The sequence below is a fragment of the Prionailurus viverrinus genome, chromosome A3 (assembly GCF_022837055.1).
Source record: "Prionailurus viverrinus isolate Anna chromosome A3, UM_Priviv_1.0, whole genome shotgun sequence".
Classification (NCBI taxonomy): Eukaryota; Metazoa; Chordata; class Mammalia; order Carnivora; family Felidae; genus Prionailurus; species Prionailurus viverrinus.
In genome coordinates, this window is record NC_062563.1 from 9,797,498 (window position 1) to 9,823,218 (window position 25,721).

At 46.3% G+C, this 25,721-nt stretch overlaps 1 long non-coding RNA gene across 2 annotated transcripts in view; it reads right to left on the reverse strand.

The window, feature by feature from the left end:
- The window catches only part of LOC125161497 (uncharacterized), a 193,463-nt gene that overhangs the window by 119,445 nt on the left and 48,297 nt on the right, over nucleotides 1–25,721 (reverse strand). The gene's annotated exons all lie outside the window — the stretch shown is intronic.

Sequence of the window (25,721 nt, forward strand, 5' to 3'; positions counted from 1 at the left end):
TCAGTATCAACCTACATGAAGGCTTCTGTTATAGGCGGAATGTGTCCCCTCAACATTCCTACGTTGAAATCTGCCCCCCGGTGCGATGGTGTTTGGAGGTAGGGCCTTTGGGGGGAAATTGAGTCGGGAGCACGGTGTCCCCAGGAATAGGATTGATGACCTTAGGAGAAAAGGCAGAGAGCTGGCTGTCTCTGGCCCCTGCCATGTGAGGATACAATGAGAAGATGGCCATCTGCAAATCGGGAAGCGGGCTCTCACCAGAACCAAATCTGCCAGCACCTTGATCTTGGCCTTCCAGCCTCCAGAACTGTGACAAATAAATTTCTGGGGTTATAGGCCCTCCCAGTCGGTGATTTTCTGTCGTATCTGCCCAAAGTGACTGAAACCCCTTCCATCTCACTGATGGATCAAAAGTTTAAGAGTATTTTCTCTAATATACTATGGCCTAGCGTGTTTTGAAAAATGATGCTGCCTACATCCGGTTTCCCAGAGATGACTGCATTGTCCTAAGGTTAATGAGACACTGCCTTCCTCTGAAACACCTCCCAGGCTTCTGCAAGAGCTGCTCCCTTAATGGAGCAGGAGGAAACCTCTACATTAAATTCACTTAATTGTCACTAGAAAGGATTGCTATCTTTAAATGCAGCTGTAAACAAAACAACAACAACAACAAAAAGAACTTTGTTTAAAAATGAGCCGAGTTAAGCTTAAGTGTGGAGAAGATTTTCTGTTGGCTCTAACTGGGGAAATGCTGAATATGCAGAGATTTTTTTTTACATTAATAATAATAGGAAACGGTAGATAGTGGCACCTCAGCACAATTTTAATTTAATGAGAAACAATAAAATAGTTTTCCAAAGGGGCCTATTTAGGTCCAAGAAAGGGGGATATTAAAGTTCCAAGATTTATTCTACTTACGTTAAGGTATGCTGATACACATTTTCTCAGGCTATATTCTACTCACTGATTAGATCTCCCTCTTTATAATTTTCTTACTTGTAAGGGAATTAGATTGGTATTTTCCAGGCCAAATAACTTTTAGACAAAATATTTAAACGGAATCAATTCATTTCCAGCACAAGTGAGGTTGATCAAAATCCTATATCACTCAGAGAGCTCCATGAGGCATATTTTTAATATATTTAGATATCATTAAGTGCAAAACCATGGGAATCAACTCTTACAAAATGGTTTTTAGAAAAGAATTGAATATGCATAAAACTTCAGGCAAAGTACGGTCTTTGAAGTAAGCTCCCCCCACCTTCCTGGTGTTTTTCAGATTGATTGCTCTCACTAACCAACAGGCATTAGTCATTGCGACGTTCACGCAGTATGCCATGTGAGGATGGTGATGATAATGCTGGTAACAAAGGTGGTGATAGCTGACATTAATTGAGCCCTTCCTACTTGCCAGACACTGAGCAAAGCACATTGTATCCCTTGCTTAGCTTGATCTTAACATTCATTATTGTGCTCAGATCTGCATTAAACGTGTAAAGGATCTTCCAATGCCTTGCAAGTTACACTGTAATCTCATTTGACAGATGGGGAAACTGACACCATGAGAAGCTGAACAACTAAGAATCACCGAACAGGATTAGACTATCCTTAGGGAGAGGTGCTCACCAACTCTCCGGGTTGGGGGGTGGGGGGACCTTGGAACAAACAGATTGGATTTGATTTCGAAGAACAAAGGCTTGTGACGTTCTCGCATAGCCATGATGTAAATTCACGTTGCTTAAACGTTCTCTCTGCCTTCCAGAAACACGAACTCTTAACATCAATGCTGGGAGAAGGGAGTAGCACAGAGGAGACGCATCGTGAGAGGAAGACACGGAAACAGCCAGCCCTCCACCAGGGAACAAAAAAGGCCAGTGTTCAGTCCTTTGTTGGGCTGAAGTACAAGGTCTTTTCCAGAGCTCACAACGCCAGGAGGTAAGGTCTGCTCTTCATTCAATAAGGAGCCACTGAGGTTTCTAAGTCAAGGCACGGTATGGCCCGAGCCACCCCATAAAGGGTTCGATTTAGAGCTGTTCATAAGTTAGCACTGAAGAGGACAGACTCAAAGTGTAGAGATCCCACTGGAAGATGTCACGGAAACCCCACGGACCTGGAACATCAGGAGTGGCGGCAAGAAAAGAGGCAACACAAAGAACAAACTTCAGAAGACGCAGGGCCAGATCCTAGAAAGCTGTGTATTTTCCCTGATGGATTTTAGGGTCAGGGCCAGAGGCTGTAGAAAGTCTGCAGAAACCAGGGTGAATCCCAGCTCTGCCACTCTCTAGCCACGGGGCCTTGGTCGGGCAACTGCTCAACCTCTCTGAGCATCTGTTTCTTTATCTGCAAAATAAAGGTCACTGTGTCCTCACTTCTTCGGGCTGTTACGAAGTTTAGCTAAGTACATAAAGCATTTGGCACACTGCACAAATGTGAAGCAAGCACTCGCTAAAGTCTTCCTACTAATGTCATCAATGGTTTTGTTTCTGTCAATACAAATAAAAATATTTCTACATTCTTTTGAACAATCCCTGCTTACTAGTTAGCAGAGAAAGGAGGGAAAGAAATCAACAAGAGCTCCAAGGAAAAACCCACAGGGAATCTTCCTTTTCATTCCCTTGCACTTAAAATGTCCTGCGTGAAGGCACCAGGTGGGGTCCACTTTGGTGGCCGGACAAGAGCCCCTGATCAGAGCAAATGAATAAATAAATGAGTGCACCACAGTTTAAGGCTTAAATGTGGTTTATAATCTGGCCAGCTCTCATCCCTGTGAGATAAGTGTCAAGCTGGTATCTATCTAACCCCAACTAAGTTTCAAAAGCTGGAGATAGCGACTGGTTTTAAACAATCTTCAGCAACATGGTTGAGCTCTACTATGACGCCCTCGTCCGTGACGCCATGGTTGTGTGACCCGTCCAATGCCATCACTACGTCAGTGACGTTTCCTGAGACCCGTGTCCAAAAACTCCAATAATAGTTAGCATTTATCTGGTGCTTACAGTGCGCCAGACATGGTACTAATTGGTTCACACACAGCTTTTCCCTTGAGCAAATCCAAGTCAAAACATAAGCTGTAAAATCAAAGTCTTCTGTTTCTCTTTCTCCATCTCTTCCTGCTCTAGGACAACCATATACCGAGGTCCTTCCGGGAAACTTCAATACAGCCTCTTGCTAAACAGACGGGGCTGACCACCGGCTTAAACCTCAGATAACTGTCATTACATGTATAATGGAATCTAAATTTGTTACAATGGTCCCGAGACCCTACGTGATTTAGACCCCACCTGGCCCTCCTATCTGCTAATGTTTTGCATTTGCAACATGCCCACTCTGCCTGGAGAGCTCTCCCGCTGGACCTTCCTCCCCGTGGCTAGCCCCTTCCTTACCCTTCACAGTTTCGCTCTCAAATGTCACTTTCTCAAAGAGACCTTGCCTCCTTGCCCACTTTTGAAAGTACTAGAACACATTCCCAGAGGTGCCTGGGGGATGGCTCGTACCGTGGGCCTCTGTTTCCAACTGCTCAGCATGTGCTAGCTGGAGATCAGCCATGGTGGAGATATTTACAACACCAAGGAAATCGACCAACACTACAAATCAGGGCTTCTTCCTCCCGGAGAACCACTTGTCGAACGTTTACCGGCGCACCACTACCTACTTCTGTTCTCTGTGACTATTTAACACGTGGCTTCTCAGTTTCTTTCTAGCAGGTGCCACTCGGAAATCATCTTTGCCATGTGTCATTTACTTTCTTGTTAACTTTTCCAGCCATAATTTCAAGAGGGCAAAGACATTCTCCAAACTGTTCATTGCCATATCCCTAACACTCAGATGCCTGCATACAAAACGTTATTTTCTTATTGGAGGAATGAACTGATTCCATGCACGTTCTTTGTCTTATCTGACCCACTATCTTTAAGATTTCGGAATTTCCTAATGGGTCTTTCATGGTTACAGTATTTTCAACCCAGAATCTTCCCGTAGCTGCAATGGAAGGATGATTTAAAACATCATTTGCTAGTTTTCCTACTCTGTAATATCTGTTTGGAAATTGTGAAGAGTTCACCCTTGTCTCCTTTCATTCCAGAGTTCTATGTAGGAAAAATGTCTCCCTTCTGAAGGGCACTTACTGTATAGTCCCTTTGTTAGGATAACAAGACCATCTGGCCCCATCCGTCTTGTTGCAACTTGATCCTGGGTTAATTGTACCCTGTCACTAGCCAAGATTGACACTGTATGTTTTCTCTCTTCACTAAGTCTAGTTCATTATGGAGACAGCTTTGTGAAGACTCAAATTCTTGAGGACTTTTTCACAGCAGCGTGAATGGGACCAAGGACTTCCGCTGGGGTTTTCCAGGTGGCCCAAAGACTCAGTGAGTCATCAAAAGTAAGATATGAGAAGAGACGTCGGCCACAAGAGGAAAGAAGAGATCAGGCCTTTGGAAGGTTGACAAGCAGTATCTAATGGGCAAAGGGGGAGAGGAACAATTAAGCAATCACTCTAATTGATTATCAAAGCATGCCAGATGATGTCAATGGGAAATACCATTTAACAAAATGATGGCATATTGAAGCGTGTACACACGGGGCCCCAAATTCCAATGCCTGGAGGAGCTAAGCAGGTAAAGTAGATATTGAGGCACATAGGGTATAAAATAATACTGTGGCAAACTGAATACTCCCCATCCCTCTAAAGGGGGCAACACATACCCAGCTCCAGCCAACTTCTGCCGAGAGGCAGCACGGAACCTATAATGTCAAGTTGTTATGGATGCTGTTGACTGCCTCCCAGTTCCCACCCTCTCCTTCTTTGCACGTGTAAGCCCGTCCCCCTGCGTGACTCACGGAAAGGTCATCCCATTCTCATTGTTCCTCCAGGTCCAGAACCATACTGGTCAAAGCCAGTTAGGAAAGTTCTGTTTCCTTTTTTGGTGATTAGCATAAGAACGGATGTGTGACACAATTCTAGCCGATGAGACTTAAGGGAATTAATGCTGGGAGCTCCAAAGAAACAAGAAGGGATAGTCTCTCTTCCACCGGACAGACTTGTGTCTCGCTATAATGCCAGAAACTTCTGTTGCCGTCTCGCCCCGCAGAGCCCCGGGGGCATCTGGAGCAGATCCCTGAAACGCCACACCTGGAGCTTATTTCATCTGAGGTAACAAATTCTTATGGTGTAAACCAGTCTAAGTTAGGTTTTGTTACCTGCGGCCCAAAGTACCTCCGGGTGATATGCCAATCGTCCAACTTTTCCAGAGAAATAACAAATCTCATGTTTTGTAATTCCATGTTTTAAACTGTGGCTGTGCATTTTTAATATTGTACAGGAGATTTCCCTCCCGGCCCCCTGATTCAAACAACACAAAACAGAACAAATTTCAGTAGGGGTGGGGGTGGGGCATTTGTTCTCAACTCGTGGCCTAGCTTGACACCTGCTCCCCCAGTTCTTGGTGGAATCTACCCCACATGGCACATCCCAGGGTGACTTTCGGTTCCTGGAGCCTTACGTGTTCCCTCACCACGGATCAAGAGAACCCTCAGCCCTGCATCTCCGAGCTTCCCTGTCTGCATGATTTAGATAGAATATCAATATCCAAATACACCATAGTGTGGTGCTCAGCAAAACTGATGTGGGGCTGTTGGAGAGAAGACCTCCAAGAAACGGAAAGGTTTGTTAATTAAGTTTCTTTGCCAGAAAAAGGTCATGAAAATGAGAAAATACTTACCTTATTAAAGTCCAGCAAAACCAATAAACTTGAATTACTATGTATATTAACATGGTTAGTTCTGCAAATATGATCCGTTCTTGTCTTCTGAGCTCCGCTTATGCCTTGCTCCCTCTTGATAAATACTCTCTCCCATCCCCTTTGTCCGTCCAGGGCTCAGCTAGATTTTAAGACCCAGTGCTCAAACCCACAAACCGCGAGACGATGACCTGAGCCAAAACCGAGAGTCAGATGCTTAACCAACTGAGCCACCCAAGCTCCCATATTCTTACTCCCATATTCTATATGCATATTCTTACCCATATTCTACACTCCCATATTCTTATTTATCCTCTCTGAGATACAGTTTCCTCATTGGGAAAATGCAGATTTATAGTTTGGGGGTCTTTTTGAGGATTAAGTGAGGTAATAAGAAATTTCAAATATATTGAATCCTAACCAGGTAGTAAGACACAGTTCTAAGCCTTAGGTGCCTTATTTCATTTAACCTTCCAAACAACCCCGCCGGGAGGTACGATCCTCCTCTGCCAGGCTAAGGAGGAGACCGAGCCCCTGAGAAGGTAGGAAATCCAGAATGGTTCACAGCGCCAGTAAGGGTGGGGCCAGATTTCGAAGCTACATTCCTCCGGCCCCAAAGTCTGTGTTTTTGCTCCTATTCTGATTCTGTACAAATATCAATTACTGGTGATAGGCAAGTTCTGGGATATAGTAAAAGCCCAAAATGTGCTAGCACACGGCCAGAGGCAAGGCATGTTACAACATCCAGCCTAGACCTTGGAGCTACAGAAAAATTGCTTTCCTCTTCTTGTATCAATAATGATCAACCCTGGGGCGCATGGGTGGCTCAGTCCGTCGAGCATCCGACTTTGGCTCAGGTCACGATCTCACGGTTCGTGAGTTCAAGCCCCGCATCGGGCTCTGTGCTGACGGCTCAGAGCCTGGAGCCTGCTTCCGATTCTGTGTCTCCCTCTCTTTAAGAAAAGAAAAGAAAAGAAAAGAAAAGAAAAGAAAAGAAAAGAGAAAAGAAAAGAAAAGAAAAGAAAAGAAAAGAAAAGAAAAGAAAAGAAGGAAGGAAGGAAGGAAGGAAGGAAGGAAGAAAGAAAGAAAGAAAGAAAGAAAGAAAGAAAGAAAGAAAGAATGAATAATCAACCCTGTATTAGCATCAGAACTTACGCTAAGGACACTGAAATGAGTCCCACCTCAGAGGCTCCTGGGCCCTCATAGCAGAAATTCAGGGAAAACAGCAGCTCCGGATGGAAAACCCACCAGATTGGAAGCAGCCCCTAGAGTCATAGCAACAGCCAGGGCAGGAGGGACGCCTGGCACCTCCACTGGTCCATGGCAGTGTTCTCAAACCTGGACACCGCTAAGAATCACCGGGGACACCGTTTTCCAACGAACACAGATACCAGGGCCCCAGTCACAGAGATTTTGATTTCATTATTCTGCGGTGCACCCGCGTGATTCCGACAGGCCCCCAGGCTGAGAAATCCACCTGACCACAGACTTGGCCTCAGTGCACTCTGACCCCTTTGTGGCCTGCCCTGCGGACCTTCCGCGCATCCTTTTTTCTCATCCCAAATGCGGCCCCAGCGGCACCTGGCACTGAGCAGGCCCTGCAGAAATATTTGCTGAAAAAAATGATCAGTGGATGTTGAAGCTTGCTCACCTGAAGTGCCTCATTTACCCTCGTCTATCCCCTAAGAATCTTCCACTCGCCTCTGATGATCAATAGTTCCCTTGCCTCCCTCTGGAAGTCTAAACACTCAGAAAAACTGCAACACCATTATTTAACCTGGCCCGGAACGATGTCAACTCATAAAAGCGCTAATAGAGTTTAGGGTTCACTAACTCAGTCCTCTTCGGGGAGACAGCTCTCCATAGGTTCCTCATGTTTCATGTTTCTGCACGTCCAGTGAGCAGAGGCCCTAACAGCTTTTGTTCTGGACTATCCTTTCCAGGATGTTCATATAGCACACAGCCTTGAAAGACAGAAATAGTAGCACCCTCCGGGCAGAAGGCAGATTTGTTTCCTGGCCAGTCTAATAAAGATAATGCCCTTCTCTGGGGCACCTGGGTGGCTCGGTTGGTTAAGCGTCTGACTTCGGCTCAGGTCATGAGCTCATAGTTGGCGAGTTCGAGCCCCGCGTCGGGCTCTGCGTGGACGGCTCAGAGCCTGGAGCCTGCTTCGGATTCTGTGTCTCCCGCTCTCTCTGCCCCTCCCCTGCCTGTGCTTTGCCTATCTCTCAAAAATAAATAAACATTAAAAAATTAAAAAAAAAAAGATAATGTCCTTCTCCAGGGCAAAAATGAAAGTTTGCTAGCAGCTCCCTTATAAAAGATCAGCTTTCCTAAGCTGCGGGCCCCTTAGCTGCGTTGCAAACCCTATACATGTAGCATCTACCTGGGCCATTCCACTGGGCCCCCGGGGACCTCGGAAACAAGGGGAACCAATGCAAACACACAGCTCATACAGTCGGCTGTGCTGAGTAATAAAGTCCATTGTCTCTGACTCCAGGACAGAAAAGACCAGACCCTTCACCGTCCTTGACAAACTGCTCCACATCTTTCAAGATGCCCCTCTGTGAGGCTCCTTCGACTCATCAGACTACGCCCTCCCTGTGCTCCCCAGAGTTGGCGCTGAGCTTTTTCCCTGGGCACACTGGTTAGAATTATCAGATTATAGGTTTGTCTTCCTCACTCGACTCAAAGTTACCCTAAAACAGACACCAAGTAGTATTTACGAACAGACCTGATGCCAGTAGAATAAGGTCCTTAGTACATGACCTGCTTGTCCCCATCCCCCATCACTCTCCGCCTCCCTCACTCTGCAGCACACTAGCCTCGTAGCCCCAGAGCCTTGTCCCTGCTGTTCCTCCAGCCCAGAATGTCCTTCCTCCTGATTTGCACATAGCTCACTCCTCCGCTTCATTCAGATCTCTGTTTCCCACCACTGTTTAAGCTCCATGAGGGGCTTTGTCTGTTTCACTCACTGTCATAACCTCACGCAAAGCACCGTTCTAAGAACAGCTTCTGACACAAAACAGATACTGGATAAATAGTCTTTGAACAGACAAATGAATTAAAGGAGAAAAACATCTAGTGCAACACTTTGCATATAATGCCCCTTCTGGAAAAGTAGCTTCCATTAATGTAACTCTTGTAGACATACAAATTTTAGTCACTAACGGCCAATACACAAGATGTGATATTTCTTTCTTTTTTTTTTTTTCAACGTTTATTTATTTTTGGGACAGAGAGAGACAGAGCATGAACGGGGGAGGGGCAGAGAGAGAGGGAGACACAGAATCGGAAACAGGCTCCAGGCTCTGAGCCATCAGCCCAGAGCCTGACGCGGGGCTCGAACTCCCGGACCGCGAGATCGTGACCTGGCTGAAGTCGGACGCTTAACCGACTGCACCACCCAGGCGCCCCAAGATGTGATATTTCTATATTTCTCAAGATTAAGCTTAATCTGCTTCAAACGCCCTCTGTTAGGCAGGTGAGAAACCCGATCTTCATTATCAGGAGGGGCTCTCGAACCCTCTCTGGGATCAAGCAAGGACCCCAGGAAGTGGAAACAGCTCCAAACATTCAGAACATTCAGAAAAGGGATTTTTGGGTTTTAGATGATAGCTGTCACTAGTGATACATGCTGTGCCCCCCAAAACATACACACACACACACACACACACACACACACACACACACACACTCTTCCAAAAGTATCATATCTGTAGAGCACCCCAGATATCCCAAGATTTATCCACCTCCTGGGGGGCACTGAAAAAGCGGGACCTGGCCCATCCGATGGCAAAAATGCAAAGGCAAATCCCCTCCACCAGCTCCGAGGCTGCTCCCCAACCTCTCTCTTCCATCTGCTCCCGAAAGTTCTGGTCTCTACCTCCTCCAGTGCAATACCCTTCAAACAACTGTAGATTTTCCAAAATTTAAGCTTGGAAATTTTTGCCTTTGGCCCTACAGCACACAAGCTGCTGTAAAATGCTAAATGAGGCATTTAAACAGACTTGTTGAAATTCAACCAGGCAAATTCACAGTCTCAGTTTCCCTTCTTCACATGGCAGGGGAAATATATCAGAGAGACTAAAATACACAGTGAGACCCAATAAATTGCCTCCCACATTACAGTCAGTGTGTGTGTGTGTGTGTGTGTGTGTGTGTGTGTGTGTGTGTGTCCCAGCGTTTAGCACAGTGCCTGGCCTACAGGTATTAAATAAATGTGAAATTCACCACTGAATGAATGAATTTCACTTATCTAAAATAAATAAATTGACCTAAACAAATGACCTTTGGGGAAGACATTTCCCTAGAGATGGTTTAATCTTCTAGATTCTCTCTCTACTCTTCACTCTTCTCTGGGCTCCAGGAGACTGACCTTCTGCCTTCTGGTTGGATTTGCTTAAAGGGAGATGAAGGCAGGATATCTCAGCAAGGGAGAAGAGTAAGATCGAGGTACTAATTCTTCCCACCCCTGGTCAGTGTCAGTGACATCACCAAGAGCTGGTTTCCCTGGTTCCGTCACTGTTTGTTAGGGCCTGATTATTTGCATACACCCTCAAAATTCCTATGTGGAAACCCTAATCCTGACGTGATGGTGTTTGGAGATGATTAGGTCATGAGAGAAAGCCCTCACAAATGGGATTAGTGCCCTTATAAGAAGAGGCCAATGGCGCCTGGGTGGCTCAGTCAGTTAAGCATCCAATTCTTGATTTCAGCTCAGGTCATGATCTCACGGATCGTGGGTTCGAGCCCCACATTGGGCTCTGGCAGTGCAGAGCCTGCTTGGGATTCTGTCTCCCTCTCTCTCAAAATAAATAAACTTACATCAGGTGCTGGAGTCTGAGGTCCATAGGGCAGGCAGTCAGGAGGAAGATGGATGGAAAGTGGGGAAGACAGAGAACAAACTGAAACCCACGAGGATGAGCTGGGGCTCAGACAGAGAGACCGAAGCCTGCACGGCCTCTTGTCTGTGACGAGGTTGACCACAGTGACAAGGATGCTTGGTGGCCGTACGCCCTGCATCCCAGAGCTGGACACTCACCTGGCCTGGGAGCCCAGAAACTGGAAGAGACCCCCAGAGACGGGAGCGATGACAGGCCCAGCTGCTGTCTCCAGGCCAAGGGAGTGAGTCAGCAGACCAGCCACAGTGGCTCCAAATCCCACAGCAGATTCTCGGGGGCCCTCCCTGACCGCACAGCTCCACAGAAGGGGATTCTGGGAGACGTGGTTCAGCCGGGCCGTGCTAACACATCCGAAGCCAGCACCTTCCTCAAGGAAAGCTCACGGTGGGGCGGGAGCCCTACCCTCCCGGCCAGAGGTTCTCTTGCAGGATCTCCCTCCATCTGCCCACCCCAAGACATTGCCCCGTCCCCTGTGGTGTCCACACGAGCCACCCAGGCTGCCGGCAAGACAGCCTTCCTCTGTACATTCTCCTCCAATTTCCCAGCTGGAGCACACCGTCTGTTTCCTGCTGGGATCCTGATGGAGAGTACACCCACCCTTGGTGCAGACGAACAAATAGAACATGAATTGGTTGATTTATTTGTCGCCTTTCCCTGCTGGAGATACATCTGTCTAAAGATATTAACTGGGCATCTACAAACAGAACACGAACATGCCAGACGAAAGTGCTAGGGATGCAGAGGTGGACGGGAGACCCGGGTGCCCACCCTCCCGCGGACGGTGTGGAACGTACCTACCTCTGCTTCCCTTCCTACAGCCTCATGGGGTAGACGCGGAACCTGGGAATATTCGTGAAGTTTCCAGAACCTTTAGAAGAAAGGCTAATGGTGGTTTATGAAACAGGGTTATTGTATTACTGCATCTCCAAAGATATAGTTTATTTTGCCTCACTTTTACGTATAAAAGAAAGGGGCTGGGGGTGTTAGCATGAACCCGGGTGAAATGGCTGACTGTGTGCAAGGCTCTTTCCATAGAATATCTGGTTTAACCCCCATGCAATGTCACAAAAAATAGTGAGCAGAAATTGTTAACTCTACTAGGGTCAGTGGAGAAACTTAAGACGGGAGAGGTAAAGTGACCCACCCAAGGTCACACAGCTAACAAGGGATGTAAATGGGATGTTTATTTTTGATCTGGGCTCTACACGTGGGAGGAATCATGCTGGATGCTTTATTTTTGCAAACCTCACAATGAGCCTCATAAGATAGGTTTTATTACTACCCCTCTTTTTTTTTTTAAGTTTATTTATTTTGAGAGAGAGAGAGAATGAATGACTGAATGAATGAATGAATGAATGAATGAATCCCAAGCAGGCTCTGCTCTGGCAGTGCAGACATGGGGCTCAAACTCATGAACCGTGAGATCATGACCTGAGCCAAAACCAAGAGTCAGGTGCTGAACCGATTGAGCCACCCAGGCGCCCCACTACCCCTCTTTTTGCACAAGAGGCGGCTTCCGGGCAGAGAGGACACACAGATCCTGGGTGGAGGAGTCAGGAACTGAACCCAGTTCAGCCTGATCACAGAGCCCATCGTCCCGTTACCCAGCAGAACCCATAAAACACAGCTGACATGGCATTTGTTAAGGCTGTGTTTCATCCCGGAATATCTTTCTCCATAAATACACAGAGAGATCTACATATCTGCAGAGATATAGCCCCACATATCCATTACGTTCCATTCAACACATAATACCGATACTCCATCTCACAGTGCAAGCTGTTCTATTTCTAGCATTGAATTATTTGCTTCTCCCAACCTCCATTAACCAAGTTTGGGGAGAAAAAGCTGCCACATAAGTCTTGATGAGAATAAAGTCTCTTTATTACTATTATTATTCCCCTAATGGTCTGTGCCGTATCGTACATAACTTTTTAGGCCTTCATAAAATCCCGTTGATAAACATTTGACAACTTGTTACGATTTTAAAACTTTCATTGCCAGATCTGTGCCGGCACCACCGGAATCTAACAACGTGATATGAAGGCAGCTTTCGGCGGTGCAATAAAGAATTTTGCAGCCACTCTCGGCTCCTAATTTATGACATGTGCGCTGATGAATGATCAAGATTCACTATTTGCCATTATAAGAAACAGGCCAACCAATTCATAATTTTCAGGAAAGCTGGTTTTAACAGCCCTATTAGTCTCACAATTCCGACTTTTGTAAGCTTCAATTTGTTATGTTTAAGTTATTTGCTCTGAGGAGTTTGAGTGCTCTTACCGGGGTCTTAAGGTCTATTTTTTCCAAACAGAGTTTGCAGAGAAAGACAATGGCAGCGCTGGAAAGTTCAATTAAGATAAACTCTACAAGTCAAAGAAAAAAGCTGTGGATGTTCGTTCAAGTTGAAAATACACAGAGCCGGGGCGCCTGGGTGGCGCAGTCGGTTAAGCGTCCGACTTCAGCCAGGTCACGATCTCGCGGTCTGTGAGTTCGAGCCCTGCGTCGGGCTCTGGGCTGATGGCTCGGAGCCTGGAGCCTGTTTCCGATTCTGTGTCTCCCTCTCTCTCTGCCCCTCCCCCGTTCATGCTCTGTCTCTCTCTGTCCCAAAAATAAATAAAAAACATTGAAAAAAAATTAAAAAAAAAAATACACAGAGCCTTTCTGCCCCTCTTCTGTTTATTAAAATAAATAAATAAATAAATAAATAATATATATATGTATATAATATATATATTTATATGACTGGAGAATATATATATATATATATATATATGACTGGAGATTATTTGTGTTGTAGTCTATGAGCCACATTAGAGTTTTTAGACATTTGCTAAGCCAGATTCTGTTTCTGAACTTCATGGTATTAATCCCTCTGTCTAGTGAGGGATGCTTGAAATATTGAAAAGAGCAAGGTAGACGTATTCGAAACTCACATTTGATCCGGGTCCATATCTGTTCCAACACATAAGCTAAAAAATAGGTTTTTAAAAAAATTTTTTTAACGTTTTATTTATTTTTGAGACAGAGAGAGACAGAGCATGAATGGGGCAGGGGCAGAGAGAGAGGGAGACACAGAATCGGAAGCAGGCTCCAGGCTCTGAGCCATCAGCCCAGAGCCCGACGCGGGGCTCGAACTCACGGACCGCGAGATCGTGACCTGAGCTGAAGTCGGACGCTTTAACCGACTGAGCCACCCAGGTGCCCCTAAAAAATAGGTTTTAATATGTGCCTTAAATATGCATTAATATGTACAGAGCCCATCCATAGTCGTGCGTTCGTTCACGAAACAAGTGATTTTTAAACACCCAGTACAGTTGGTGACAGACTAGAGGCTGCAGGCCTAATTCAGCCCTCTGCCTGTTTTTTTAAGGCCTAGAAGCTCAGAAGGATTTTCACATTTTTTAATCAAAAAAGCAGCATGTTCTGACCTGGCAAGAGGATATTAAATTCAAATTTCAGTGCCTCTAAATAAAGTTTTATTGAAACACAGACACACACACACTTATTTACATGTTGTTGTGGCTGTTTTCACACTACAGTGTCCAAGGTCGGTCAACTCAACGGAGTCACATGGCCCAGAACGCCTAAACTATTTACTACTCGGCCCTGATCCGTTTTTTTTTTATTTTTTATTTTTTTAATTTTTTTTTTTTCAACGTTTATTTATTTTTGGGACAGAGAGAGACAGAGCATGAACGGGGGAGGGGCAGAGAGAGAGGGAGACACAGAATCAGAAACAGGCTCCAGGCTCTGAGCCATCAGCCCAGAGCCCGACGCGGGGCTCGAACTCCCGGACCGCGAGATCGTGACCTGGCTGAAGTCGGATGCTTAACCGACTGCGCCACCCAGGCGCCCCCTGATCCGTTTTATTCCAGGAACTGGAGACGAAAAAAAACAAAAACAAAAAGAATGGTAAAATAGAGCCAGCGCTTCCTTCATTCAGGGCAGCAGTAAATACATCAAATGATTATAAGTGCTATGGAGAAAAGCAAATCAATAAAAAGTAAATCAAATACAGACTGATAAGGTGGGTCGAAGAGGTGACCAAGGTGTCATTGCCATCAGGGACATGATTTCTGAAACAGTGAATAACTGCTGGTGAATTTCCAAACAAAACAGAGTACAATTCTCCTTCCATTTATGCAGTGTGTGTTAAAAGTATACAAAGAACACTTTGTGCTATATATAAAGCAGAATTTGGTTCTAGGTCAAGATCATTATAATCGTGTTTTTTAACTACCCAGCTTTCTGACATGAGGCTAGAAAGTCATGTGGGATGTGAAACAATCCTTCACTGTGCTGGACCCTCTCTCACATGGCAGGATGTTGAGTAACCCTGGCCCTCACCCACTAATTCAACATAGACATCTCTGAGAGGGTTGTCAGGCTTGGAAGGGAAAAAGAAGGTTGCAATTCGTGAGCCAAGTTTTCAACAAATGAGGAAGGTGGCCAGGAAATCACAAAGACATGATCGGCGATATGCTGGTAAATATTTAATAACTAGCTCTGGTTGGTAGCCTTTGCCAATTTCCATGGTGTAAATACTCCCACCGTGGTCAGTTTCAAGCTAGCAGCATGACATCATTGAATACAGAAGGTGGGAAAAGTTGCTCCCCATTAGCCCTGCGGAGCCAGTACAAGCCAGCTCCAGCAAACCCTGGGATGGGTAGAGGTTGACACAGGTAAAGGGAATGAACCTCAAATGAACAGAAAGTTTGACATGAGGGAGTAGGAAAAACCATCTGAAAGATACATCAGTGAGTGAGATATCACCCACCTACCTTCCCAACCAAGAACGATATGGAGAAGACAGAGATAACACCTCCCCCTGACCAAGTGGTGACCTCGGGTATTCAACTGAGGTGAGAAAGGAAGAAAACAATTCTCAAAGCTGGTAAAAATTTAGCAGAATCTGTTTGCCGGGAAACAGAATTCTGGAAGAAAAAACTGTGGGGAGACTCTGGGGACAAGGTAGCAGACAGAGGGAGGCCGGGTAAGGAAATTTCCAGGCCAGAATACATTCTGGCTGTGAGAGCCTGTTCGCATCCCAAACCAAAGATGACAGCCACCGAGGAGGCCGTATTTCAGCAAATTCATCTTGCACACAGTCATCAAATTATTATAATTTAGTTTCAGCAACTACAGTAGCTGCTCAAAAAAACACATTACTACAGTAGAGCTCGGGAAAATATTTCGCACACACAGCAAACGTGGCACATTTTGCCACTTCATTGACTTTGTAAAACTGAAAGATCTCCCCCTTTGTCTTGTATAGTTCCACTAATTACATCATTAGCAGAAGGCCATTTGACCGACATGGAGGAGATACAAACTACTTTTTCTACACTTAAATGGAAATGTACGTTAAAATACAGAAATAGTCATGCCTATGTGATACAAAATCCACAGGAGACAAGAGAGTCAACTGATGATAGAGACGTCATCTTCAAAAAAAAAAAAAAGGCAAAAGAATTGACATCTTTTATGTACAATTGCTGTGATTATACAAACAATCCCCGTTTCTCAATCTTCGTAACGCAGACATTCTCTGATGAAGACAGAAAGGCGGGGTGAATGCAAAAGTTTCAGCATAAGAAGAAGGGCCTGAATAGAAAGGGATGGGTGAAAGAGAGCAAATAAATGAAGGCAGAGTTCTTGACACTGGCCATGGGAGACATGAGGACACAACTAGAACACGGTCCCCAAAGATCAATCTACTGGTAGTCAATGGCAATGCATGAGGTGCCAGGCCTGAGGGTAGTAATGAATTCAAATTCCCTTGAGAGCGACACCCCCCGCCACACACCCACACACGATTAACCAACGCTCTACCTGACTGCCCAAAATTTCACTCTACACATATACGGGAACAAAGAGCCACATATGAGGCATTAAAAAAAATCTTGTCTGGAAAACCTATGCATGGAGTTATATTAAGAGGACCTATGAGTTGGACCTACGCGTCTGCTCCAATTAGGGCCATCAGCATCAGCATTTAGTATCTGGAAATGTGACTCAACCAGCACCAGTCAACTCTTTGACCAAGTTACACGTGCGGACTCAGCTATGGAGAGCCACGTGGGTCACCTAGCAAGAAGGCACCGGAAGAAGTTTAACAGGGGAACCCCAGGGGGCAGCATACAGACTCTGAAGTCAGACCCGAGCTTGAATTCTGACATCTCCTACCGCCTCGTAGCGTAAAACTGGGCAAGTCCATGAAGCTTTCCGAGCCCTGGTCTCCTCGTCGGTAAAATGGAGATTAAATAGTACCTACCTCCTAGAGTTAATACAGGGAGTGAACTAGACAACGCATTGACGTGGCTAACACGGTGACTGGCATCTATGTGGTATGCAATAAATGTTGGTTAATAACCGCAATTATAATAGATATAAGACTGTTGTAAGACTTGTTTATGCTACGGAGAGACAAAGCTAAAATACGAGTCATGAAGACCAGAGGACGGGTTAACAAGCCAGAGGCTGATAGTCGATTCTAAACATTTCTTTGGTTAAGTAAACTTCATCTGTGCCTGAGGTACGTGTTTTCGAAACGTGTAACTCGGGGCGCCTGGGGGGCTCGGTCGGTTGAGCGTCCGGCTTCGGCTCAGGTCACGATCTCACGGTGTGTGAGTTCGAGCCCCGCGTCAGGCTCTGTGCTGACAGCTCGGAGCCTGGAGCCTGTTTCGGATTCTGTGTGTCTCTCTCTGCTCCTTCCCTGCTCATGCTTTGTCTCTGTCTCTCAAAATAAATAAATAAACATTAAAAAAACAAAAACAAAAAATGTGTAACTCAAGTGCTGACTACACATGTCCCAGGCACTGACCTAGGTGTTGGGAATACAGCGAATTCAAGAGATTAAAATCCTTGCCACCACACAGCTTGCATTCCGGCGGGGAGAGGCAGACAATGAATAAAAATAAATAGTACCATAGAACCACTGGATCCCAAAGCGTGGCCAATGGATCAACCACGTTAGCGTCCCCTGGGCACGTTTTCGGAAATGCCACATCTGGGCCTTCCCTCCCGTCCTAACGAATCACGCACTCAGAAGGGGAAGCCCAGAAATGTGCGGTCTGAGAAACCTTCCGGGTGATTCTGACACAAGTCAAAGTTAGAGAATCACCGAGAAGCTGCCCTTCTCACAAACTGCCAGGGGGTGCTGACATGCGATCTGAAGACCACACAAAACGACTGAGACAAAGAAGTCAGTGATGAGTGCTACGGACAAAACAGAGCAGGACAAAGGGTGTCATCAGCCGAGTTCCCGCAGAAGCAGACCCTGAGATGAGGATTTTAAGCGTAAGCGGGTTGTTTGGGAGGGGGGAAGCACAGGAGGGGAGTGAGAAGGTGAGACTGTCAAGGGAAGGAGGCCAATATGGTTGTGAGCAAGTGGGACTCATGGCCCGCTGGGCCCTCTGGGCCACTATACACAGCATGCCTCGGTCGTCCTGCCCCAGAGGTGAAGGAGCCTATGGTACTTATCCACACCACTTCATCAGCCACTGGCTATGGTTGCTCTCAGAGCTGTTAACTCCCCCAGAACGTCTGCCCTATCCCTCACAGAGGGGAAGAAAAATCCCTTAGGTCAAGAAAAGGCGGCTCTCACATTAGGAAGCAGTTCCCAGAGGTCTAGGCATGTGGGGCAACAGGGAAGGCAGAGAGGAGCTCATGGAGAAAAAGCCTCAGGGGAACAAAGCTTAGAAGGACAAGAGGGAGCAAGCCCAGCCTGTAACTGGGGATGCGGGGGGGGGGGGGGGGGGGGGGAATTCCCGGGCAAAAGGAACAGTAAGAGCAAATGCCCTGAGGCAGGAACATGCAGAGCCTGTGAGAGAGCAGTAAGGAGACCACTGTATCTGGAGCAGAAGAGGGAGGGAAGGTGTTAGGAAGTGAGGTCATAGTCACAAAGGGAAGGCAGGTGGAGGGCCTCAGGGACCACTGCAAGGACTGGACCCAGAGGGGAGAGGAAAGGCCAGTGGAGGTTTTGAGTACAACACCTGACTTGGGTTCCAAAGGATTCAGGAGGCTGTTTGGATCTATATTATGAACATTTGGCAGATAGGCAGACAGGTGGACATAGAGTTACAGACACATGGAGGCAGGAAGACAGGGACACCAGGGAGGAGGCCACTATAAACTTGAGGCAGAAATGTCCGTGGCTTGGACCAAGATATGGTGACGCCCTAACGATGTCATGAGCAGTCCATTTGCTCTGCTTTCTCTGTGTTGGCTTCAGAGTCCCAAGAGGAGGCAAAACTATCAGAAGCAATCCCAGGATTCCACACTCAACCTACAAAACAACCCCAGAAGAACGAGCAGTCTCTTCACCACTAGTTGGAGGGAGGACCCAGGACCGAACCTCTTTGGCCCCACTTGGGTTGCCCGGACAACTGTAAACGAACCTCCGCAGTCACGGTGATGGGGTGCCTGGACGGACCAAGTGGGTCACTTGCCCACTGCTGGAAACCAGAGGCAGGAATGGCCCCACACCAACCACATACTCTGGGAGAGTCGGGGAAGCAGTTTTCCCCAAGGAAGTCTGAGAGCAATGACACACGACACTCTCCAACCTGCCTTCCGTAGTCATAGGCTTTCTAGCCGAACACGTGGCCACACGAAGTCCCTATTCCCCAGTCTTGCCTGCAGGTGGTTGGGGCCACGTGGTTAACTAATGTGTCAACAGAAGTGATCATGTACAAGTAGCATATCGTGCCCTTAAAAGGAAGGGAGGGCCACCCCCTTTCTCCCTCCCCCCTGGCTGGAATACAGCCGCAACGATGGCGATCTCGGGTCCTGCGGACAAGAGAGCATCATCATAATAGAAAGCAATGGGACGGAAGGACCCAAGGTTCCTAACAGAGCAGGATCACCCTATCGGTTTGGCCTTTTATCTCTGTGAAGCCGAAATAAAATTCCGTTTTTTTAAGTTACCATTTTGAGGGGCCTGGGCAAAGCAGACCATAATCCTAACTTACGCAGAGAGTGCGTTTTATTACCACAAGGGGGAATGGAGACAGAAAGGAAAAAAACAAACGCCAAACAGCGACGGTCTTCGTAGTCAACACACAGTAGGGCTGTTAATTCCAGGACTGTAACAGTCACCGATGGGGGCGTTCTTTCACAGCAATTTTGCAGTGCGGCTAGAATTCTAGCTCACCTAAGATCTATTGCTTCAATTTGTTCAAACAAAGCTCTGAGCCTTTCTCATTTACAAATGTAACCAACCTTGCTTAATCTCGGTGTTCTGTCTTCACTGTTGAACTTGTCAGCGCAGTCCTCGAGAACCCCTCTGAGATCCACAATTCACCAAATCATCGGGTTAAACAGACCCCGTGCAGTCGGGGTGGAGCCCAACATATCCCCAGAATAGATCGTCTTCTACAAATCTGTTCGTTGGGTCTCTTCCTGAAAGATGTTACCCGAGGGCAAGAGAGATTCTTGCTGCTCTGACGGGGCCGCAAAATGCACACAGGACACAAACACATGTATTTTTGCCCTGCGATCGAGGAGGCAAGGATGGTCCTCAAACCCAGAGGAATAAAATTTTTATCTGTATTATCTACGGCGTAGATAAAACTGCCCTTTTCCTCACGAACATCATCCCAGCGTGTTTGTTCCTACATAGAAGCAAATGAAGACTCCATTTCTTTTTGTGATATTACTTAATATTACACCTTTTCATTCCATATTATATGGAATATTGTTACTGTGTGAATGGTGACAACTAACCTTCATTAAGTGCCCCCTAAGTGCCTCCAGTCCATTTTTTTGCACCATGTTTTCAAATTACCTTGTTAGGTGGGTATCATTAACACCATAATATGGATAAGGACACTGACCCGCAAAGAAGACAAATAACCAGGCAAGGTCACTCATTCGAGGAGTGACTGGCCCAGAAATCAAAGCTAGAAAGTCAGCCTCTAGAGACTATGTCACCAAACAGTGTTATTCTCCTTGCCTCTCCGTCACCTATGGCGGACACAGAGACGTCCCACCCAGATTTCCCTTCACCGAAGGATTCGCCGCCCAGGTTCAGGAGTGCAGTCACCAGAGAGCCAGAGAGCTGCTCCTTCAGGGTCTACGTGTGCAGAAAGCTGTCTCCTCGAGGTCATGCCCTGCCCGGGCAGCCCGCTAGCAGTGACCAAGCAAGGCGTTGCCATAAATCCCCGCCATTTTGGCCCCACACATGATTCTCCGAGGGACAACACATGCTCCAGAGCTCCCCACACAGTTGGCCGGGTCTTTGTAAACCGACCTCACAACTCCACTACTCCTTCTGTCCAAACGTGCTTCCCACTCTCCCCTTAGCAGATGTTGCTTCCAAATAAACATCTCGAACCCTAAACTCTGTCTCAGCGCCTGTATCTGTCCCCTGTGCCACCAACTTTACTAACAGAGATGTCTACTGAATGAATGAATGAATGAATGAACGAACATGTGGATAGAAGATGAATACAGGGGCACCTGGGTGGCTCAGTCAGGTAAGCTTCTGACGCTTCTCGATTTCGGCGCAGGTCATGATCTCACGGTTTGCGGGAGCAAACTCCTCATCAGGCTCTGCACTGACAGAGCCTCTGCACGCTCTCTCTCGCGCTCTCTCTCTCTCTCTCTCTCTGTCTCTTTCTAAGAAAAAATAAAGAAATGCAAGATGCAGGGAAACATAAGGTAAACATCAGTAGGGGAATAGAGAACCCCTCCCCCCCAACACATGACTTGTGACTCTTTGATGATTTTATGCTACAGATTCAGAGTCTGCACGTGAAGATCTTACCAGTTTTAAGGAAACTACTGGACACCCTTCTATCAATCTCGTTTCTTGAAAGGTAAGAACCAGGCTCAAGTGACTGTAAGTGTAATGTTGCAGAAGAATCCAGAACACCAAGCCATTTCTCCTTATACCATTTAAATATTCAAATAAAACTTTGTACAGTTTACATTTTGCATTTCGATGCTAAGAATACAGACTCGTGTGTGTGTGTGTGTGTGTGTGTGTGTGTGTGTGTATGTGTGTGTGAAGAGAGAGCACTCTGAACGTATCAAGACTTTTCTTTCTAAACACAGTCATCTTCACAAACAACTTTGACAATACACTTTCATTTTGTCAGAGTTGCTGGGGATGAAATTCGCTCAGCCATTAAAAGGTGGGAAAGTGTCCTGCTGCTGTGTATATGAGAGAAGGGCCACTGTTTTGTCATATGTCAGCCACCCATCAGTCGAGGCAGAGAAAGCGATTGGTACGTGATGGGGTCGGCAAGAAGCCCTCCAAACCTTAATTATCGGAGTGCCCCCCAGTTTCACTGGGCTTGTCAGTGACTCCTGACAAGCTCAGAGGCAGATGAAAAGAGAGTACATCGCCAACTGGTTAATTAGCAGCAAGCAGCAAGCAACCCAAATTACAAGCCCAAGAAAATATGCCACCGACTTGTGTTTTGTACGTTGGATTTAAGCAACACACGCAAGGGGAAATGGTGGCGTTTTCACATTCCGAAAAGTATCTCGGTTGTTCTTGGGGATCGAGCCGGGAAAGGGGGGGTCACTCCTTTCTATGGCTCAAAGAGTTATGGAGAACCTACTTGTGTCTCTGGTCCTGAGGCCAAGAAGAGGAATTGAGGGTGGCTGATCGATTTGCTCCTTCTTTCGCGCATTCCCTCGACAAACACATATTGTCGTCTGCTGTCACCCACTAGAATCCGAGCACTCCGCTAGATCCCAGGTATGTGGTTATAAAAAAACGAACGCACGTTCTGATGCAGGCGACAACAACCTGGAAGGCGTTAACGCTCAACGAGATAAGCCAGTCGCAAAAGGGCAAATACCGTTTGATTCCACTCATAGGTGGCACCTAGAACACTCAAGTTCACAGGACGGGCGACAGAAGGGTGGTTGCCAGGGGCCGGGCGGCGGGGGGGGGGGGGGGGGGGGGACACAGGAATGGGAGTTATTGTTTCAGGGGGCAGAGCCTCAGTGTGAGAAGATGAAAACACTCTGGGGGTAGACAGTGGTGACACTTGTCTTAACGGGCTTAATGCCACTGAACTGTATGCTTAAAAATGGTTCGCGCGGCAGGGGCGCCTGGGTGGCTCCGTCGGTTGAGCGTCCGACTCTTGATTTCAGTTCAGGCCATGATCCCAGGGTTGGGGGTTCGAGTCCCGTGTCGCGCTCCGGGCTCCGCACTGAGCATGGAGCCTGCTTGGGATTCTCTCTCTCCCTCTAACCCTCTCCCTCCCCCGCCGCCACCGTCTCTCTCTCTAAAAAATAAATAATTTTTTTTTAATGGCTAACGTGGTAAGTTTGATGTTACAGATATTTTACCACACGTTTAAATTTTTTTTTTAAGAATAACAATTAAAACAAGAGAGAGAAAAAATAAAAAGACAAAAAAAAAAAAAACCACCCAAAGGCGGGATTCCTGCTCTGAGAGAAATGACAGCCCAGTGGGAAGACAGACATGAAATAAAGTGAAAAATTAATATACAACTATGCATAGACTTGTTATGAAGGAGAACGGGTCCCTCCCACCAGGGTCAATGTGCCGAATTCTCCTAAATGCAGCAACCACTTCGATTATTTGCTTTATTAAAGCATTCCTCGCTTCACAAGCAGATCTCTCTGAACGTGGAACCCCTGAGTACGTCGAAGGTTTACAGATAAATCATTCACCACATAACTAAGGCCCACAGGCAGAGAATTGTCAAGATAAAGTGTTATGAGGCTGTGCCAATTGAAGATCAATCAGAAATTACAATAAGCATCTTGGTAATTACAACAGAAACTAGTGGGGAAAAAATGATCCGACTCGTAAAAGTTGACTATATACCCAGCCTTACACACTTACCCCTATAAAATGCTGCAATGAAAAAATCCATACGATGCTGCCTGGTTTGCATATTTAATAGATTCAGTGATTGCCTGCGAGCGAAATATTCCATATTTACTTGTCCAATATCCCTGCTCCTGCTGATTATGTGAGCACTGGTGTTTTTCAAAATATAAAAACAGCATGTCACTTCATACACACTGCTATTGTGCAAAGGGTTTAAACTTTTGTGCCTTTGTTTAAAAAAAAAAAAAAATCCTGAGCAAAGGCTTCTCATTAAAATGTAGAGAAGATAAGCATCCAAAAATTTAACTTGGAACTTGCACTGAGAGAAAAAAAAAAAAAAAAAGGAAAAAACTACACAAAGCCTTTGGATTGAACATCGCGCTTTTATCCTCTGACAACGTGGCAAACTTTCAGCATTTCCTGGAATATTTTCCAGCTCCTTTAAACACCTGAAGGGTTTCTTGCATGTTGGGCTGGTTGGCAGGGAGGGTGTGAGCAAAGAGAAAATAGAACAGAAGAGAGGGGAAAAAAAAAAAGGGAAGGGGTACCTTTTGGATTCACCCACCAAATAATCACATCCCTTAACAGTGACTTTATCGGGTCTAAAGCAAAGAAAATGCTGCCAGGGTAATTAACAATTCTGGTTTTAAAAAGCTGAAGGTGATTGGGGCGCCTGGGTGGCGCAGTCGGTTAAGCGTCCGACTTCAGCCAGGTCACGATCTCGCGGTCCGTGAGTTCGAGCCCCGCGTCAGGCTCTGGGCTGATGGCTCAGAGCCTGGAGCCTGTTTCTGATGCTGTGTCTCCCTCTCTCTGCCCCTCCCCCGTTCATGCTCTGTCTCTCTCTGTCCCAAAAATAAATAAACGTTGAAAAAAAAAAATTTAAAAAAAAAGCTGAAGGTGATTATCTGAAAGGCAGGCCGCTCTTTAAATTAAAGATGATATCTAAGGCATTTACAGCAGTATATATTACAGCCACCGATATTACACATACATATATAGAGGTCAGGGGTCCTCTCCCAACTGTCCAGAAGAGTCAGGCAGGTAAAACAATGCCTGCGTGGGGACAGAAGTGAACAGGAGAGACCATAAAATGAGTAGATGTTTCTCTGCTGACTGTGGCCAGAGAAATATGGCCCTGTATGGCCAGAGCCTCCAAATCTCAGAAGCCAGGAATCTGAATCTTTACATAAAACTTTCCATTTTGGGGGCTCCTGGGTGGCTCAGTCGGTTAAGCGTCTGATTTCGGCTCAGGTCACCATCTCCTGGTTCATGAGTTTGAGCCCCATGTCGGGCTCTGGGCTGACAGCTCAGAGCCTGGAGCCTGCTGCGGATTCTGTGTCTCCCTCTCTCTCTCTCTCTCTCTCTCAAAAATAAATACATATTTAAAAAAATTTAATAACAACATTTTTTCCACTTTTACTTGTGGACACATGGGCAATTTGTAAATATACATAACTTTATAATTGCTACACAGGCCAATTAAAATGGATCTGCAAGCTGAATTTACCGGGGGTCACCTATTTTGACCTATGTCCTGGTTCTTCCCAGTTCCCAAACATTGTGGCGGGAGAATATTCTGGCCGCTCGGCCCCACCAAGGCGTGTGCAGGCAGGTCCCACGTGGAGAACAGAAGCAGCCCTGAGTCCTCGTGAGAGACCATCTCACCACGCAAGGCCTTGGGGAATGCTCTGCTAGGCAAGAGATTTCATAACCTTGACCTTGGATGCCCTTGGTGACGTCAAGGAACCGCCCTTCAGTGAGAAGCATGGCCTTTCTTCGCGTCTTGGCTTGCAGACCGGCCAGCAAGAGCTCCCTGCACACCTCAGACACGGGCAGAACACAGTCTGGGTTTTGCATAAATACCTCTCCATTTCTTCCTTGCTCTCCCCAGCCCCGTACTAAAACCCAGGAAACTTGTGCCTAGGCTCCTTTCCAGAAGTCACGAATGGCTTTCTGCCTGAAGACTTGGGTCCGTGAAGACAAGAAGAGAATTACGAACGAAATCTCAACATCTATCTCTGGCAAAGAAGTAAAGGGAGCTCCTCTAGCTAGTTCTTGCCCCAGTCCCAAATGGACACATTCTTTTTGTCATTCCCCCAAATAACTACCTAGTCAAGGAGGGTAGGAGAGATAGCTGATGTACTACAGATACTTTTTCTTTAATTTTTTTTTTAATGTTTTTATTTATTTCTGAAGGAGAGAGAGAGACAGAGCATGAGCAGGGGAGGGGCAGAGAGAAGGAGACACAGAATCGGA